The sequence below is a fragment of the Rhinopithecus roxellana genome, chromosome 4, assembly GCF_007565055.1.
Source record: "Rhinopithecus roxellana isolate Shanxi Qingling chromosome 4, ASM756505v1, whole genome shotgun sequence".
NCBI lineage: Eukaryota > Metazoa > Chordata > Mammalia > Primates > Cercopithecidae > Rhinopithecus > Rhinopithecus roxellana.
Genome location: NC_044552.1, coordinates 21711088 through 21729540, shown reverse-complemented (window position 1 = coordinate 21729540; position 18453 = coordinate 21711088). Strand labels below are relative to the sequence as shown.

Genomic DNA, 18453 nt, shown 5'->3' with positions numbered 1-18453 from the left:
CATATTTTACGGTAGATAAATCAGACTATCCTGTGTCCCTAAAAAAGCAATCCCCAGAAGTTGTGATATCTATCCTTTCCCCTTCCTGAAAGTTTAAAGAAAGCAGGAGCTGGCCGCAAGACTCTAGACCTCCTTTATAGCCTCTCTCCTCTAAGATGGGCATGCATTGGTAAACTCTTCTCTCCTCAATTCTCCTTTATTCCCCTGCCACCCAGTAGCTCTCATGTAGGACCTCTGAAGGCAGAGTGAGAGCAGAAACCCCACCTCACATGAAGGGAGGGGCATCTCCATGACGGTGGGTCCCAAAACCCCTCGGGGTCGGACCCTGCCAGAGCCTTCCTTGTGCATTCAGGTCATGGCACCTGGGCATGGATGTTCCTGTATTCTGAATGATGGGCTTTCTCCTCACCCTGAGGCTCTTCAACCTTAAACTTATTCTGATCACTGTCTCAAATTAAAAAATTCTGCAGCAACCTGGCTCTGTGTGGTGTTTTCCCAGTCCCATAGTATGTCCAGAGTCATACTTCTTCTTTCTCTGTCACTTTGCTCCTGCTTTCTTGATTGCCTTGCCTTGTTCTTCAGTGTTTTGTTTTTCTCAAAAATGCTCTAGAACTTTCCTGGGCACATATAAAAGAACCCGCTGGAACTGGTTGCTCAGAGCTGCTGTGACCGTGAGCACAGATCAGGTCCCTCTGCACCCTCCCGTTCAGGTCTTGACCAGGCCCCTACATGACAGGAATCCTTGCCTCTCAAAGAATGTTCTCTCTCTCTACAACAAATATGCATACATTTCTGTTTATAAAATTAATTCATGCTTACTGTTAAAATCTGAAAGCACATAAAAGTAAAAAAGCATAACAAAACAAAATGGAACAAAACCCACTTCTAATCAGAGGTGCAAAGGACCTGCTAGGAAGCCCTATCTGCCCCGTGACATTTTATAATTAAAATACAGTGTTTTATAATGGAAGTAGATTTCAGAAAACCAGATATTAAGGAAAGAAATTAGATAAGGAAGTAAGATAAAATCACTGTTTTTCTTTTCCTTTTCACAAATTACTTGGAACATAGGTACTAGCACTTAAAAATATTTTTTGCATAAAAAATGCAGGAAATTTAAATATCAGTGAGTAATTTCAAACATTGTAGGGATCATAATCCTGCTGTGTACCTAACAGAAATGTAGGCCGGGCACAGTGGTGCACACCTGTAATCTCAGCACTTTGGGAAGCCAAGGAGGGTGGATCACCTGAGGTCAGGAGTTCATGGCCAGCCTGATTAACATGGTGAAGCCCCGTCTCTACTAAATACAAAAAAATTAGCCAGGTGTGGTGGCGCATGCCTGTAATCCAAGCTACTTGGGAGGCCGAGATAGGAGAATCGTTTGTTCCCTGGAGGTGGAGGTTGCAGTGAGCCAAGATCGCACCATTGCTCTGCAGCCTGGGTAACAAGAGCGAAACTCCATCTCAAAAAAAAAAAAAAAAAAAGGGGGAAAAAAGAAAAAGAAATGTGATCCATGACTTAATCTTTATTCAGCAACAAGAAAATTGACTAAACCAAAAACTATTAGGAAAATGATTCTTAAGACCTTAAAATTCATAAGTGGTGGATATTTAATACATGAAAAATGGGAAATATTATCAAAATATTTGGATGTTTTCTTTTCTTAAACTTAGCATCTAGTAAGAAAAAATGAATTTTAAAAAATCTGGCTTTCCTTGGCTGTAAACCATAGGATGTGAGATTTCCATAAATCTTTTACTAACCACTATGGTGGTTGTGAGGGCAGTGAGGAGATTACAGAACCAGCTACCAGTGGTACCGTAATCGTCTTCAGAAGGGTTCCAGACCTGGTAAGATCTGGATAACCAAGGTCCAGAAAGTAGGTGGAGGAGGATGAGCTGACACAATGTATAAAATTCTCTCCAGTTACCGGTTCAGCCTAACCCAGGAACCTGCAGTTGCTTCAGGTGACCAACATTCCTACAGTAATGAAGAAAGAGGACTGCAGCCTTCAGCCTGAGTGCATTGTGCCTGAGTATCCAGGAAAGTCTTCAGCCTGCCACTGCTCTGAAAATCCAGGTTCCATACTCCTAATGCCTTCCAGTGATTGTCCCTGAAGAGAAAATAAACATTGTTCTGGAGAGAGCCAAGACCACAGAAAAAAGAAACAGAAATGTCCTTGCAGTGGGAGGTGGGCATAGGTGAGGGGTAGGTTTGGGGGTAGCAGTCCAGATCAAAATGTCACAAATGATGATGATGATGATGGCAATAATAATAATGTAAAATATAATAATCATGTAAAATGTCTTTATAAAGAGAGGATCAAGACATAAAGTTTTCCACTTCTTTCCTCCTCAACCAATCCCTATAGCAAAACTTAGTCCCCAAGGAAAGTTACACTTAGAACCTTCTTGAAGTAGGTGGACTTCCCAGCAGTGCCTCAGGAGCTCCAGTCTGTCGTAGTAGTTAAAAGTTTACTATCAGGTGATTGTCATCATTACCATCACAGACACCATTATTGCTGTGGAATTTTTTTCTTCTAACCAGAAGTTCCCACAACTTATTATGCAAATCAGGTACACTAGAGCTAATTGGGTCCATAAATCCACTACCCCACAAGCAGCCTACCAGGCATCTAGAATCATTAAGGCTCCGCTGATCACAAAACTTTTGGAAAGAGTTATCAGGCAGGACAGGAAGATTCTAAGGTCCTAGAAAACCAGGACTCAGACCCTCTCTAATCACCCTATTCCCAGATTTACAAAGCAGCGCATAGCAGGAGGTAATACACCACTGTGGTCTCCCCTGTGGCAGTTAATCTGTGGACATAATATCTTTTCTGTGGACTGTGTGGACACAGGTGGCTCTTAGCCTTGGAGAGTGCACGTGTCAATTCTGGGAGGTGAAGTCTCAAAATACGAGAAGTAGGACACAGTCTATCCCAGAGCACATAAAATCTTGCTTCTGTGGTCTTATGAACACCTCTTGACTTGGCTTCTGTTCTCTGTAAACAGAATCTGAGACAAGAATTGAGGCACATATAACTTATTGAAAGAATGGTCTCAGAAGAAAGGGAATCTGTGAAGCCGGATAGGGCCAGGAAAAGAGAGAACTAAAATGCAATTTCTGCTGGAGTTTAGCTTCAGAAAAAATCATGCTATAATCAGTCCCATCTTGAAGGATGAGACATAGCCTACAAGGTAGCCCATGTGAGTCAGTCATTGGCTTATGGGCCCACCCTTGAACTCTACAGGCATACACTCTCAGGTGAGGTGGCTCCCTTTGGCTGAAGAAAATTCTCTGGAGAAGGTGGCCACTGAGAGTAATACTCTGAAGGGGCAGCTCTGAGCCATTAACAGCCGAAACTCAGAGCAAGTGGAGATGCAGGCACTAGTCCAGTAAAGCCCATCTGGGTAAGGCTGTGGAGACCACCTATCACCCTCCACAAATGAGTCACTATTGAGGGAAATCTCGAGTAGAGGCCCTGAGAAAAGGACATTGGCAATCCTTCAATCAATCATCATTTTCCCTTTCTTGACTTCTATCTCTAGGAAATTGGTTCTCAAAGCATAGTCCTCTGGCCAGTAGCAGTAGCATCACTTGAGAACTTAGAAATGCAGTTTTCAGATCTCTCCTGGGCTCACTGACCCAGAAGCCCTAGGGTGGGCCCAGAAGTCTGTTTTCAAAAGGCTTCCAGTTGATCCTAATACATGCTAAAGTTTGAGGACCGTTGCTCTAAGGAATGGAGAATTTGCAGAAAATATTGTCATTTTGACATGGGATGAGTAAGGAGAACTCTTGTACTTCATGTGGCTACTGACTCCTCTGCACAGTCAAGCCACACTGCCTCCCGCTCAGCCCTTAGGTGTCCCCAGGGTTAACATGGACAATTCAGCCATGCCCTTGGTTTATTAGTTTCCTCAGTCTCTGATCCACATCATCTTCATTTAGGTCCAAATTCAAGATTTGTTATCTGACAAAGACTCGTTCCTTGACCCAGCTTTAATCAGGGTTCTCTGAGCCTTTGTGACATCATAAGAAATATATATTTGGTCTTTCCTCCCAACTCCTGGCACAGAACTTCTAAAATCCTTATAACTTCCTGAGTGATAGGGATGATAAGAGGTTCTTTTGTTACATTTGGTCTCAGTCCCTGGTTCCCAACACAAGAGCTTTTAAGACCCTTGGAATCTCCTAAATAATAACTGTCTTTATGTATGTTAATGAGATGACTGGTGGCTGAAAGTCCCCAGATAGCTTCAGAGTGAGGTCTGGTTGCCAGAGAAACCATCCATGGTGATTAAAGATTTGGAACTTTCAACACCCCAACCCACTTCTTTTGGAAGGCAGAGGAGCTGATAATTGACCCAGTCATCAAAAGCCAATGATTTAATCAATCATGTTTGTGTAATGAAATCTCCATAAAACTCCTAAACAACAGAACTCATAGAGCTTCTGAGTTGGTGAACACATGGAGTTATTGGGAGTGTGGTGCCCCCGAAGAAGACACAAAAGCTCTATATTCCTCCCCATACCTTGCCAAGTGTATCGCTTCATCTATATCCTTTGTCATATCCTTTATAATAAACCGATGAACATACGTAAATGTTTCCCTGAGTCTTGTGAGTTGTTATAACAAATTATCAAACTTCAGGAGGAAGTTGTAGGAACCCTCAATTTACAACAGTTGATTAGAAATATGAATGACAACCTGAGACTTATGATTGACATGTGAAGTGGGGGGCAGTCTTGTGGAACTGAGCCCTTCACCTGTAGGGTCTGCACTAATTACAGGTAGTTAGTATCAGAATTGAGTTGCAGTGTCAACACCCAGTTTGTGACTGCAGAGTTGGAGAATTGCTTGGAGTGGAAAACCCACACATATGGTGTCAGAAGTATTGTGAGAGTATAGAATAACAGTCTTTTCTTTTAGCCTTCTCAAGTAGGCCTTGGCTTTCGACTGCCTTCAGCAAGACTCCTTTTATCAGTTTATTGAGAATCTCCCCAAGTCTGGTATCTGCACAGATTATTAATCCTCTACCCTTAATTTCTAAGCCCTTAGCCTACCATTAGCAATAATCCTGTTAGGCCAGTTTAGCAAGATTCTTCCTCCCTTTGATATCTGTGCTTAGTAATTTTCCATCATCTACCATGCCTTCACTCTGCCTGTTGGCTGTAAATCTCCACTTGTTCCGATTGTATTCAGAGTTAAGTTCAGTCTCTCTCCTTAATTGCAATAGTCTTAAATAAAGTCTTTACTAGCACTTTACCAAGTGCCAAAATAATCTTTCTTTAACATGTATTTTCAAATACTTTGTGATTTGGAGTAAAATAAAAACTTCTCATTTTCTTTTCTTTCTTTACCCCTTCCCCTCCTGACCGCCACCTGGCATTGCTCTGATTGCAAGTTTTCTCTTGCTCTTTCAAGTGTTAGGTTACAAACTTTCTCTTCTTTGAATCTCTGTGAAGTTCCCGGATAGGGATTCCATGTCCCTCTAAAATTTTCCTTATAAAACCATATTGACTGTCTACCTTTTCTTGATTCCTTGTAAAGGGAAGAGCAAACTAGTTTTAATTCTTTCAGACTTCTTTTGGCCTTTAAAATACAGTGGGGTCAGGAGTGGTGACTCATGCCTGTTATCCCAACACTTTGGGAAGCTGAGGCAGGAGTTTGAGACTGGACAACATAGTGAGACCCCATCCCTAAAAAAAAGTAAAATTAGCCAGGTGTGGTGACACACACCTATGGTCCCAGCTACTAAGGAGGCTGACGTGGGAGGATTACTTGAGCTCAGGAGGTCGAGACGCCAGTGAGCAGAGATTGCACCATGTACTCCAGACTGGGTGACAGAGTGAAACTCTCTCAATAAAATAAAATAAAATAAAATAAAACACAGTGGCCTCAACTCATCATATGAACCATTTTATAACCTCAGAGTGCCACCTAGAGTGTATGTAGAGCTTATACCAATTTTTAGATTATAACTTCAGAGGAACTAAGGCAAAGATAACTCAAGGATCTTCCCTTTTTCCAGGTCTCTATTCTTTTCTCTTTTTCCAATTTCCTCTGTATTTCTTTGCCTCCAGCCAGACAAGTTAATAGAAATGGAATTATCACCTAATAAGTTATGTTTGAAGACACTCTACACCTGAGAAAGATAGCTTTATCTTTATCTGTAGAACCTCAGAGTCATTTCTATTCAGAATACTGACTTTCTAGGGTTCCCGTTCCCAAAACAAAGACTTCTAAGTTCAGTGGCTCCTGAAATATGAGTTTGCTGTATGATTTTATTATATTCAGACATAGGAAATAGGAAAACAAATTGGATGGATAAAACCAACACAGATAGTACATAAACTAATAACTTACAAGATAAGGCAAAATTCACAAGATGTGTTAACTATAGATAAATTAGTAAGTAGCTTGTGATACAGAGGCAGAATTCATAAGTTGTGTTAAATGCACATACAAGTACATTAGTAACATGGAAGATATGTTACAGACAGCATAAATAGAATATATAATGGAACAAACAATAGTGTTATTTGGAAAGGAGCAGAAAGATGAATGGTAATCAAAACTAAATGACATTCAATTTTTCTATTCTCTTAATAGAGAAAAACTGAGTCCTCAAATTGTAACTTCCTACCGAAGGAGGAGAGGAATTATTAATGGCTTTAATAATCTATTTTAGAAGCTTAATATAAAGTTTAAAAAACTGGCCAGGTGTGGCGGCTCACACCTGTAATCCCAGGGTTTTAGGAGGCCGAGGCAGGCGTATCACTTGAGGTCAGGGGTTCGAGACAAGCCCGGCCAACATGGCAAAACCCCGTCTCCACTAAAAAATACAAAAATTAGCCAGGTGTGTTGACGGGTGTCTGTAGTCCCTGCTACTTGGGAGGCTGAGGCAGGAGACTCTCTTGAACCTGGGAGGTAGAGGTTGCAGTGAGCCAAGATGGCGCCACTGCACTCCAGCCTGGCTGACAGAGCGAGACTCTGTAAAAAAAAAAAAAAAAGTTAAAAAGTTAATTTGCATCAGTCACTGTGAGTTCTAAGGGTACATGGGTACCTTCTGGCTTCAATCTATATTCATAATTTGCAACATTATGTAAAAACCAAGCTCTCAATGTCTGCTATCAAGGACTTCTGAAACCAGCCACTTTATGCCTTCCTAAACCAGCACTGCATTTTCACAGAGCCTATCTAAGTCCCAAATATAAACAAACTTTAAACTCCTTATTCCAACTTGTCTTCTCTCAATTTAAGAGTGAATGGACAATTGCTATGGACTCTGCATTATACGCATAGGGTATAAGGCCCGGGGGGGGGAAAAAGACTTCCAGATCCTCCATAACTGGGTCCCTTGTCAAGAACCAAAGCTCAAACTCATCCTACATTTTAAGGGGCCCCATCAGTTGGGGGACAGAAGGGACAGAAAACAGCATTAATGTGAGGATGAAAAGCTTGTCTCAGGATTTGGAGGTGCTGTGGAGATTACGGTTCAGCTCTGCTCTTGATGGTCCCAACTAATCAGGTCAATGTTCACAATTTCCTTCATGCAAAAAAGAATAAATTTGGCATAATATAATCCATCACTTGTGATTATTTCTCATAAGTATTTTTTTTTTTTTGGCAAATTTAACTATCTCTTTATGCCAAACTTGATTCAGATTTTTAAATGTGTGCATCAAAACATCAGGTTTGTATCTCTCTGTTTAGAATAAAAGCTTCTCTAGAGACAAAACAAATATCAAATTAAAAATAGAATTTTACATTTGGCATATTTGACTGAATAGCAAATAGTTAAAAAGAGTTTAACTGAATAGCAAAAACTCTCAATTCCATGAAATCATGTTTTCACAATAGCAGGTTCTGCTTAGAATATCATACTAACTGCCATGGCTAGTTAGGGAAGGATCACTATTTGAATCTAAACAGCAGTGACATCATAGTCACTTGAGGAAAAAAATGCATGAGGGGACAAAGAGAGTCATTTACAGTAATCACATAGTTTTCAGTTTAACAGAATAGGTCGTGGTGCTATTCAAAAGGAAAAGCAATAATAGGAGGAACTTGATGAGTCCAGAGTGTCTATGAGATACTAAGGTGGAAATGTCTTATAGGCAGCGGCTATAATCATATGGTATTCTAAAAAGGTCTATGTAAGATATTTGGAAGTTATCAGTATTCCAAATATGCAAGATATTTGGAAGTATTTTGGAAGGTTCAAATATATGAGTGTATGGAATATTCCTTTGAATACCATCTCAGAAAAAAGGGCAACCAAACATGGAACCTAGAAAACATCCACAATAAAAGGTTGAATCTTCCACTTGCTCTAGATTTTCAGGTTGGGAACATATTTTACTCAAGCCCCTGGGAAGTTCTTGGCTAGAATCAGAGATTCCTTTCCCACAATTTTTCTACAGAGCTACACATTTGATATATTCGATATTCAATTACAATGCTCACTATGACCACATAAACCAGTGGAAGATTAAGTATTTCTTAATTAGGGTTTTAAAATGCTGTGAAAATAAAAAACTAGTCTTTCTGAGCTCTTTGTTCCCTGCATATACCTTGTCACATAGCCTCCCCACAGCTTGCCTTACACACAGGCTTGGAAAAAATCCGGAAGTTTGAAAACAAAGAAGAGACAAAAATATCAGGCAAACTCACAAAAAGAAAGAACTCAAGGACTTAAAATCATGTGAAGTGGGATTTCGGACAACACTTATTAACAAAAACAAAGAAGGGTACTGCAAAATGCTAAAAATTACAGTTTAAGTGGAGTTAAAGATTTTTGTTTTTTTGATATTCATCTTCAAAATAAAGCAGCAACTTTCATTCAGCAGAAATTCAGCGGAGACACAAGTAGAAAGGCAGACACAATTTAGTAATTGACTTCAATTTATTGCGCTCAGTTCAAGAAATATCAGTGGACAAAGAAATAAGTAATATTATAAGAGACAAATAAGAATAAAACATTGACCTGATAGATATCAAAACATTCTTTATAGCGAATTTTTAACTGCCCAATTTTAAACTGCCCAAGAAATTCATGAATTGACTATACAATAGTCCAGTAAGAAAATATCAAAATATTTTTTAATTTAGAAAATTCATACTGTACTAGAAAATAAAGATGGAAATCAGCATCAAAATATAATCAGAAAAGTATAAAATGTTATACTTTAAAAATGTCAAATGCTTCTAAAATACCTTGGCTCAAAGAGAAAATCAAAACTAAAATTACAGGCTAGGTAGAACAGAATGTCAATAAGACAACATATTTCATTACCTGCGGAATGCTACAAAAGCAGGTCAGAAGAGAACATTTGTAACTTAAGTGTATCTTTTAAGTAAATTAGAAAGATTTTAAATGACTGAAATACTGGTGAGTATTTCACTTCAGAAACAAATAAAAGACCAACAAAACACACCAAATGAAAGCAGAAGAAAGGAATTAACAGGGAAAATCTGTTTACATGCTAGGAGAGCTAAGAAAGTATTTTTGTAAATAAAACTGAAATACAAATCTGTGGCATGTCTAATCAAGGGAAAATATAAAATTAGAATTCAAAATTAGTGATGAGAGAGGAGACATTTATAAATAGAGAAGAGATAGGTGTCTTAAGGGAAAAGCAAATATTAATTACAACTTTATATCTCTGTGTCTGACAATCCCTGATAATCTAAGCATAGTGAAGGAGATAGGATTTAGGACAACATAAATTACCAATATTGATGTGACAATAATGAATAACATTGATTGAAAGCTTGAATGGCCCCGGCATCATACTAGAATGTTATAAGCAATAAGTCATTTAATCTTCAGTATCATTATCCCTCAACAAATAAGAAACTGAGAATCAGAGACACTCTATGACATACTCAAGTGACACATCCTCATAGAATAAGAACCACAGAAATAGATGAAGAGGCTGTCAAAAGTCTTTCCATTTCTAAGCCCCATGAAAGGTCCTCATTCTCTTAGGCAAGTGCTGTCAAATTGTCAAGGATCAGGTAATTCTTGTGGGTTGAATAGTTTCAGGACATAAAAAAGGGATAACTGCCGAATCCATTCATTAAGGTTACCAAAACCAGACATAAATAGAACCCAAAATAAAAACAAAACATATCAAATGAGAACAATCCAATTCATACATCTAAAGGTCAACATATCAAATAAAATATTAGTAAGTAGAATCTGGCTGGTGTGTGTAAGAATAATGAATTCAACAGAAACAAACAAAATTCACTCCAATAATTCTATTTTGTTTTAAGTATCAAAACTCATTATTTAAAAAGTATCACATAGTGGTTTCATGACTTCTGTGGCTAAACAGGCTAGAATCTCCATACCCCAAGAGATCAGAGCTTTCATCCAGCGCTTTGGACTGCTTAGCCACTTTGCCTCCATGAAAAGCAATTCTTTTAGAACGTTGTGTATATTGCCTTCTGTATTCCCTTTTAACATACACTCATCGGGAATTTCATGTCCTCCACACTGGCGAAAGTAGAGTTAAAACTGTGTGCACAGATCTCAAAGATTCTCACTTGCCAAACATCCATCCTGATTATCTACCCTGTAATGAGTCCTCCCAGATACTGAGAAAAGACAGAATTATTTTCGGGGAGTTCACTGCCCCTCTCTCCAGCCAACCAGGACCCAGGAGACCCGAGTTTCGGTCCCATCGCTGTCTTTTATGTTATCCGGGTGTGAAGCGGGGGTAGCCTTAGCCTTTAGATCTGGGAGAATAAAATCCATTAGCTTCTAGAAAAATCAGTCATTGAGAAAACCCTTGAAAATCCCCATGGCCGACCTGGGTCTGGGGCTGAGACAGCGCTTAGTTGACGTCTCATTTTTGCCGACTGCGTTTAGGAGTAGGTGGCGGAGAGTCATTTTTAATGTGCACAACCAGAAAACAGAGGACGTCCCCTCCCCAGTGCCAGCCTCCCATCTACCCACCTAGGATTCGAGTCTCTGCTTTTTAATAAAGCCCTTACTATGAGAGACGTGGAAAGAAACGTCTGTACAGACAGATCTCCTTTTTGCTGACTGCGTTCAGGGCCTTAATTCCCAAAGTTCAGGACGGGAATCCGTTTGCATTTGAAGCGTGTCTTCGCATCCTACAGGGCCGGAAGAGACTGTGTCCTGCGCTCTCCAAACCCACGAAAGCATTCTGGGCAGATCTCGGGTCTCCCCTCCCCAGTCCCAGCCTCCTTGTCCCTCACTCCTCAGTCGTCTCAGTCCCCGCCTGCCTTGGGGGCCTTGGGCCCCGCAGAAGCACCTGAATTTCCACGGCCCTTCCCCGGCCCTATGCGGGGCCTGCTCCTGGACGCTGAGCAGCAATCGGTTCAAAGCCCGTGGGCGGGGCTCCTTGCAGATCCCCGGAGGGATGAGAACCGGGACCACCCGGGGAGTGCAAGGACGGGTTACAGAGGAGAACGCGTTATCTCCCCTGGGAGGTGATTTTCAGGACTGACTGAGGGGGGAAAAAAAAAAAAAAGAAAGAGAAAAAACCGAAAAAACAAACAAACAGAAAACAAGCCCAGGAGGAGCAGAAGTAAACAAAGGGTGGGAGAAAACTGGGCCAAATGACCTTTTCTTGGTCAGTCTTAAAGTGTCGACCAAATTCCTTCAGGGCAAAGCTGCAGAGAGTCCTGCCGCCAGCGCCCCCCACCCCCACCTCCGCACCCCTCCTGAGAGGCCCCACATGACACAGAACTTTACTGTCCTCTTGAGAATGACATCACAAGACCTGAAGAGGAGCTAAACGGGCTGACACCTGTAGCTGAAGAGTGCCTTAACGCCGAGTCCCACGGCTCCATGCGAGAGATGCCTATTCCTCCTCTGACAAATTTGGCAGCTTCACGTACCCTAAGTGAGTGACTTTCAAGATTCGAAGGTTTTTAAAAATTATGTATAGATATATTCCTTTTAATGGTCTTCACGTATTGTATAGCTTTCTGTAATGCTCTTTCTTGGATTAATAGAAAAATCTCTTGACACTGTAAACTGGCGAATACGTTTCCCTGTGTATTCGTATGTCTTCAAAAGAGACTGAGGAAATGAAGTATCTCTCGAGTTGGCATATTTTTTGAAGACAGCAGTTAACACTCAATAAACTCATTTTTGTCAAAGTAAAATGAGATAGATTCACTTTAAATAGCGCTTCCGCGTGGCTCTATGGCTTAGCTGCTTAAAGCGCCTGTCTCGTAAACAGGAGATCCTGGGTTCGACTCCCAGTGGGGCCTGATGTTTTTCCCGAGAAAATCAGCTGTTTCTGAAAACTATTTTCTTGATGAGGAACTGCGTCTTCCCACTAATTGTCAAACAGCAGTAGAACACAATTGGATAAATTCCAAGTTGTTTAACTGCATCCTGCTCAGATTCCTTACTATTAAAAAGTAAATTCTTAGGAGGAAGACAACGCAAATGCAAAGCACTGTCAAAGAATAATGCATGTGACCCACCTCTATCAATTTCATATGTCTTGCTTTAAACTGTGGTAAAATGTTTTTGAGCACTTACAATGTGTTACAGTTTACAGCATATAGATAACTGTTGTAGGCTTGCAGGTAAATAAAATCTCTCTAGATTCTAAAAATCTCCAGCTCTATAAGATAAGAAATTAACGAGCAATGAACCCATTAGTAGATACAAACAAAAATTAGGACATTTGCAGGGGCATGCTTGCCATTTTTTTTCTTTTCTTTTTTTTTTCTTTTTTCTTTTTTTTTTTTTTTTTTTTTGAGATGGAGTCTCTCTCTGTCGCCCAGGCTCCAGTGCAGTAGATATTCTCATGCCTCAGCCTCCAGAGTTGCTGGGATTACAGGCGTGTACCCACGCCCAGCTAATTTTTGTATTTTTATTAGAGACGGGGTTTTATCATGTTGGCCAGGCTGGTCTCCAGTTCCTGCCTCAAGTGATCCGCCTGCCTCGGCTTCCCAAAGTGCTGGGATTACAGGTGTGAGCCACTGCGCTTGGACTGTTTTTTACTTTTTAATGAGAAATATTCACAATGTGGCTACTATGTTACTCTAAGTATCGTAAGTAGCAAGGTAAAATAATTGGAAAATGGTCCCTTATGTCTGGACCTCACTGCTGTACATTTTGATTGGGGACCTTGTTGAATTAGGTCACATCGCCCGTATTCAAACCTCAGCTACTCCACTTGATGCCTAAGGGACCTTTAGCAAATTGCTCTATCTCCATGAGCATCACTTTCCTCACATGTGGAACTGAAATAGTAATAAGCCTACCTAATATGGTTGATGGGAGGGCTTGTTGAGTAAGTACACACAACATAGTTTAGAAGGATATTTGGCACCTAAACAAGCAATAAATTTCACTATATTGCTGCTTTTTTTAAAAATCATTTTTCTTATTTATTGAACAATTAGGGCCAAGTGTTTAATCCTTTTACTCTGAAACTGCCTTTGCAAAACTATGGCAGTGAGAGAAATCTGAGATGGCTGTGGCTGACTCCATCTTGCTTCTAGCCTCACAGGCTGGCTGTCTTTGCTCATTTCTGGGCATGGACCAAGTTAACTGTGGAGTCCTAATTAGGGAGAAGGAGTCAGGCTGGCAGGACCAAGGGAAAGCAAGAACAGAAAGCAGATAAGCTATAAGTCTGCCTTTCTTCATGGTCCAGGACACATAGCCCTCTTGTACAAACAACTCACAATCTTCCTGTGCTCAACCATCACCACACACCTGCAAGGTAGCTCATTTCAACTTTGGCATTATCAGTACTGCACAAAGCCCTCTTCAGTTTACAGCATAAACACTATTCTACAAAATCTCCAGCAAGCCTTTGTTTCTTTGCAGTCAGCTTCTCTCATGCTGATTTGGCCACTGCTTTTTCACAATCTATTTTCATACTTTCTCTAATAAATCACCTTTCTAGGGTCTTTGCAGAAGTAATCAAGTTATGATGAGGTCATTCTGGATTAGGGAGGGGCATAATCCGGTGACTTGGATCTTTATTTGAAGCAAGAGAGGGAGGTTTGGACACAGAGATACAGACATACCGGGAAGACGGCCCTGTGAAGATGGAGGCAGAGATTGCAGTTACTGGCCACAAGCCAAGGAATGACACTGCCATTGCAAAATTATAACTGAGAAAATTATTACAGTAAAAGACATCTGACCTAACTGACTCTATCTTGCTTCTAACCTCCAGGCTGTCCTTGTTCATTCCTGGGCGTACGCTGAAGTAACTTTGGGAAGAACTTAGTTTATAGTTAACTTTGAAATAAGGATGATAACAGCCCTTTCCCAAAACAAACCCCCTTCCTGCCTAGGGACTAGACTGCTTTTGTAGGACTAACAAATTAGCCACAAGATTAGAAATTATGGTTTAGAAGTCATGCAGCTGGAGGTTACAAGATTCTAACACTCCCCAAATTGCTACTAATGATAATATCACTATTCTATTGTAAAACATAACAGACGCTACACTCAATGGATCCGCCATCCCACCCAGGTCAATAAACTGGCTCATCTGATCTCATGGTCCCCACCTAGGAACTGACTCAGCAAAAGAAGACAGCTTCAACTCACTATGCTTTCATCTCTGACCCAACCAATCAGCACTCCCAACTCACTGAACGCTACCCTCCAAATTATCCTTAAAAATCCCAATCCCCATGTTTTGGGGGAGACTGATTTAAGGAATAATAAAACTCCAGTCTTCTGTACAGCCACCTCTGCACGAATTAAACTCTTTCTCTATTGCAATTCCCTTGTCTTGATAAGTTGGCTCTGTCTAGGCAGCAGGCAAGGAGAACATGTTAGGTGGTTACAGGAACACCAAGGATCTCCGGCAATCACCACAGTTAAAAGAGGCAAGGAAGGGTTCTTCCCAAGAGCTTTTAAAGGAGCATGACCCTGTACACACCTTGATTTTAGACTTCTGGCTTCCAGAACTGTAAGAAAGTAACTTTCTATCACTTTAAGCCACCCAGTTTGTGGTAATTTGTTATGACATCCCTAGGAAACTAACACAAAACATTAAAACAAAATTAGTGATTTATACTAGCAAGTAAATGAAATCTATTATTTTCCCTAAATAACAGACGACATCTGGGACAGTCACACCTCAGCTTAAAATTACAAACCTAGAGTATTCCACTTACCTGGTTGTTTTACGGTAGCACAGAATCTTGGAAACCCTCTCAATTCTTTTTCTTCTTCCTAGTTTGTTTTTTACAGGCCACTACACCTGAAACAGACATTGCAAAATTATGACAGTAAGAGAAATCTGGCATGCTGACTTCATCTTGTTTCCAGCCTCACTGGTTGGTTATTTTAGCTCATTCCTGGGCATGGGCCAAACTAATTTTTGGAGAAATTTAGTTTATAATTTAAATGGTAATGCCCTTTCCCAACGACTAAACTGTTCTTATAAAACTAATAAAAGGCCACCAAGTTAGAGGATAAGAAGGTCTGAATTCTAAATAATTACCAGCCATTATTCTGGAGGTAATATGATTTGCGACTTCCCCAATTACTCTGGCAGATAACATCACTATTGTACAACCTACAACATGGTGATGTCTTTTCAGGTTTTTGCATTTCTGACAACCACGTGTCCTCACCTGGACCCGCCAACCCCTCCTGCGGCCTCCACCCAGGAATTGACTCAGCATGAGAGGACAGCCTCAATTCTCTATGATTTCATCTCCAACCCAAACAATCAGCTTGCCCCCTGCCCTGGTCCCCTGCCCACCAAACTGGCTTTGAAAAATCCATAACCTCTATGCCTTCAGGGAGATGATTTGAGTACTAATGCCATCTCCCATGTGGTGTGGCTGACCTTGTGTCTATTAAACTCTTTCTTTACTGCAATGTTGTGATCTTTCTGGGTGCAGTGGACAGGAAGGACCCCTTGGAAAGTTACACACCCATCCCCACAATGGTGTAACTCTGTGAAGTTCTTCCATGAATTGCCCTTAGCTGTTTGGAGACATCTAGTAGATTACACCACCATTTCATTCCCAGCAGCTAATAACTGATGGAGGGGGGAAGGAGTGTAAAAGTCAAGTCCCTTGACTCAGTGACCACTCTGCTGTGCAATTTGTATTCCAGAGCCCCTGTCTCATGGGTCAGGCCAAGGCTAGACTTTATGTGAGACCAAGTCTTTGCTTTGTTACTTTTCCTTCCCCATCCAGAGGATCATTTTCTCAGTAAGTCACATACTCAGTAAGGCACATCCCTTGTCTTGGGGTATGCTTTAGAGAGTCTGGCTTTGTTTCCCAGGCTGGAGTGCAGTGGCATGATCTCAGCTCACAGCAACCTCTACCCCCTAGCCTCAAGCAATCCTTCCACCTCAGCCTCCCAAGTAACTGGGACTATAGATGCAGGACACCATGCCCAGCTAACAAGTCTGGCCTAAAAAGACTTTCAAAGTAAATTTCTGGCCAGCCATAGTGGCTCACGCCTGAGATTTCAGCACTTCGGGAGACTGCGGCAGGCAGATCGCTTGAACCCTGGAGTTCAAGACCAGCTTGGGCAACATGGCAAAAATTCCTCTCTATCAAAAATACAAAAGTTAGCCAGGCATGGTGATGCATGCCTGTGGTCTCAGGTACTGGGGAGGCTGAGGTGGGAGGATCGCTTGAACCTGGGCAGGTGAAGGCTGCAGTGAGCCAACATCACACTGCACTCCAGCCTGGGTGACACAGAAAGACCCTGCCTCTAATACATACATACATACATACATACATACATACATACATACATACGAAATATAGATGAATCGTGCTGGACGTGGTGGCTCACTTCTGTAATCCCAGCACTTTGAGAGGTCCAGGTGGGCAGATCACCTGAGATCAGGAGTTTGAGACCAGCCTGGCCAACATGGTGAAACCCTGTCTCTACCAAAAATACAAAAATGAGCCGGGCGTGGTGGCACACGCTTGTAATCCCAGCTACTGGGGAGGCTGAGGCAAGAGAATCGCTTGAACTCCAGAGGCGGAGCTTGCAGTGAGCCAAGCCACGCCACTGCACTCCAGCCTGGATGACACAGTGAGACTCTGCCTCAAACAAAACAAAACAAAACAAATCTGGCGCAGTGGCTCACGCTTGTAATTCCAGCACTTTGGGAGGCCGAGGCGGGTGGATCACGAGACCAGGAGATCAAGACCACCCTAGCTAACACGGTGAAACTCCGTCTCTACTAAAAATACAAAAAGTTAGCCGGGCGTGGTGGCGGGCGCCTATAATCCTAGCTACTCCGGAGGCCTCGACAGGAGAATCGCTTGAACCCGGGAAGCGGAAGTTACAGTGAGCAGAGATCGCGCCACTGCACTGCAGTCTGGGACAAAGCTAGACTCTGTCTCAAAAAAAAAAAAAAAAAAAAAAAAACAGAGAGAGAGAGAGAGAAAGAGAGATGAATCGACTATTAGAGCTGGAAAGACTTCAACGACCCTCAATCAGTAACTGACAGACCCAACAGACAGAAAATCAGTAAGGACACAGTTCAAGAGAACAGCACCACCAATCAACTGTAAATAATTGATGTTTATAAAATACTTCATCCAACAACATCAGAATACACATTCTTCTCAAGCTCACATTCACCAAGGTGGACTACATTCTGGACCATAAAACACATTTTAGCAAATTTAAAAGAAAATAAATCATACAAAATATGCTACCAAACGACAATTGAATTAAACTAGAAATCAGTAACGAAAAGATAACTAGAAAAGTTACAGAATAACTACAAAATACTTACAGATTAAACAACATACTTCTAAATTACAGATGGGTTAAAGAAGTTTCAAGATAAATTTTAAAAACATTTCATAATAAAAATGAAAACACAACTTATCAATCATTTATGAGATGAAGTAAAAGCAGTGTTTGGAGGGAAATTTATAGCATTGAATGCACATATTAGAAAAGAAGAAAGATCTAGAATCAGTAATTTAAGGTTGCACCTTAAGCTACTAGAAAAAGAAGAATAAATTCAACTCAAAGTAAACAGAAGAAAAGAAATAAATATTAGAGCAGAAATCAATGAAATAGAAAACAGAATTAATAGAGAAAATTAGCAATACCACAAGCTGGTTATTTACAAAAAATCAGAAAAATTGATCAACCTCTAGCCAGGTAACTAATAAAAAGAAGCAAGAAGGCACAAATTACTAATAGCAGAAGTGAAGGAGAGGCCACTATGAGTCCATGAACATCAAGACAATAATAAAATAATTTTATGAACAACTCTGTGCCCACAAATTTGATAACCTAGTTGAAATAGACCAATTTCTTGAAAGATATGGCCTACCAAAACTAACATGAGAAGAAATAAATAACCCAGTTAGGTTTATATCTACTAAAGAAACTGAAGCAATAGATGAAACAGCTCAGCTTTCACTGATGAAATCTACCAAATATTAAAGAAAGAAATTTTACCAATATTCTAAAATATCTT

General features: G+C 40.8%; 1 non-coding gene across 1 annotated transcript; it reads left to right on the top strand.

Moving 5' to 3' along the window:
* Nucleotides 1-12191: 12191 nt before the first annotated feature.
* Nucleotides 12192-12265, top strand: TRNAT-CGU. The gene has a single exon. It is a non-coding gene; the product is annotated as a tRNA-Thr (tRNA).
* The last annotated feature ends 6188 nt before the right edge of the window (nucleotides 12266-18453 follow it).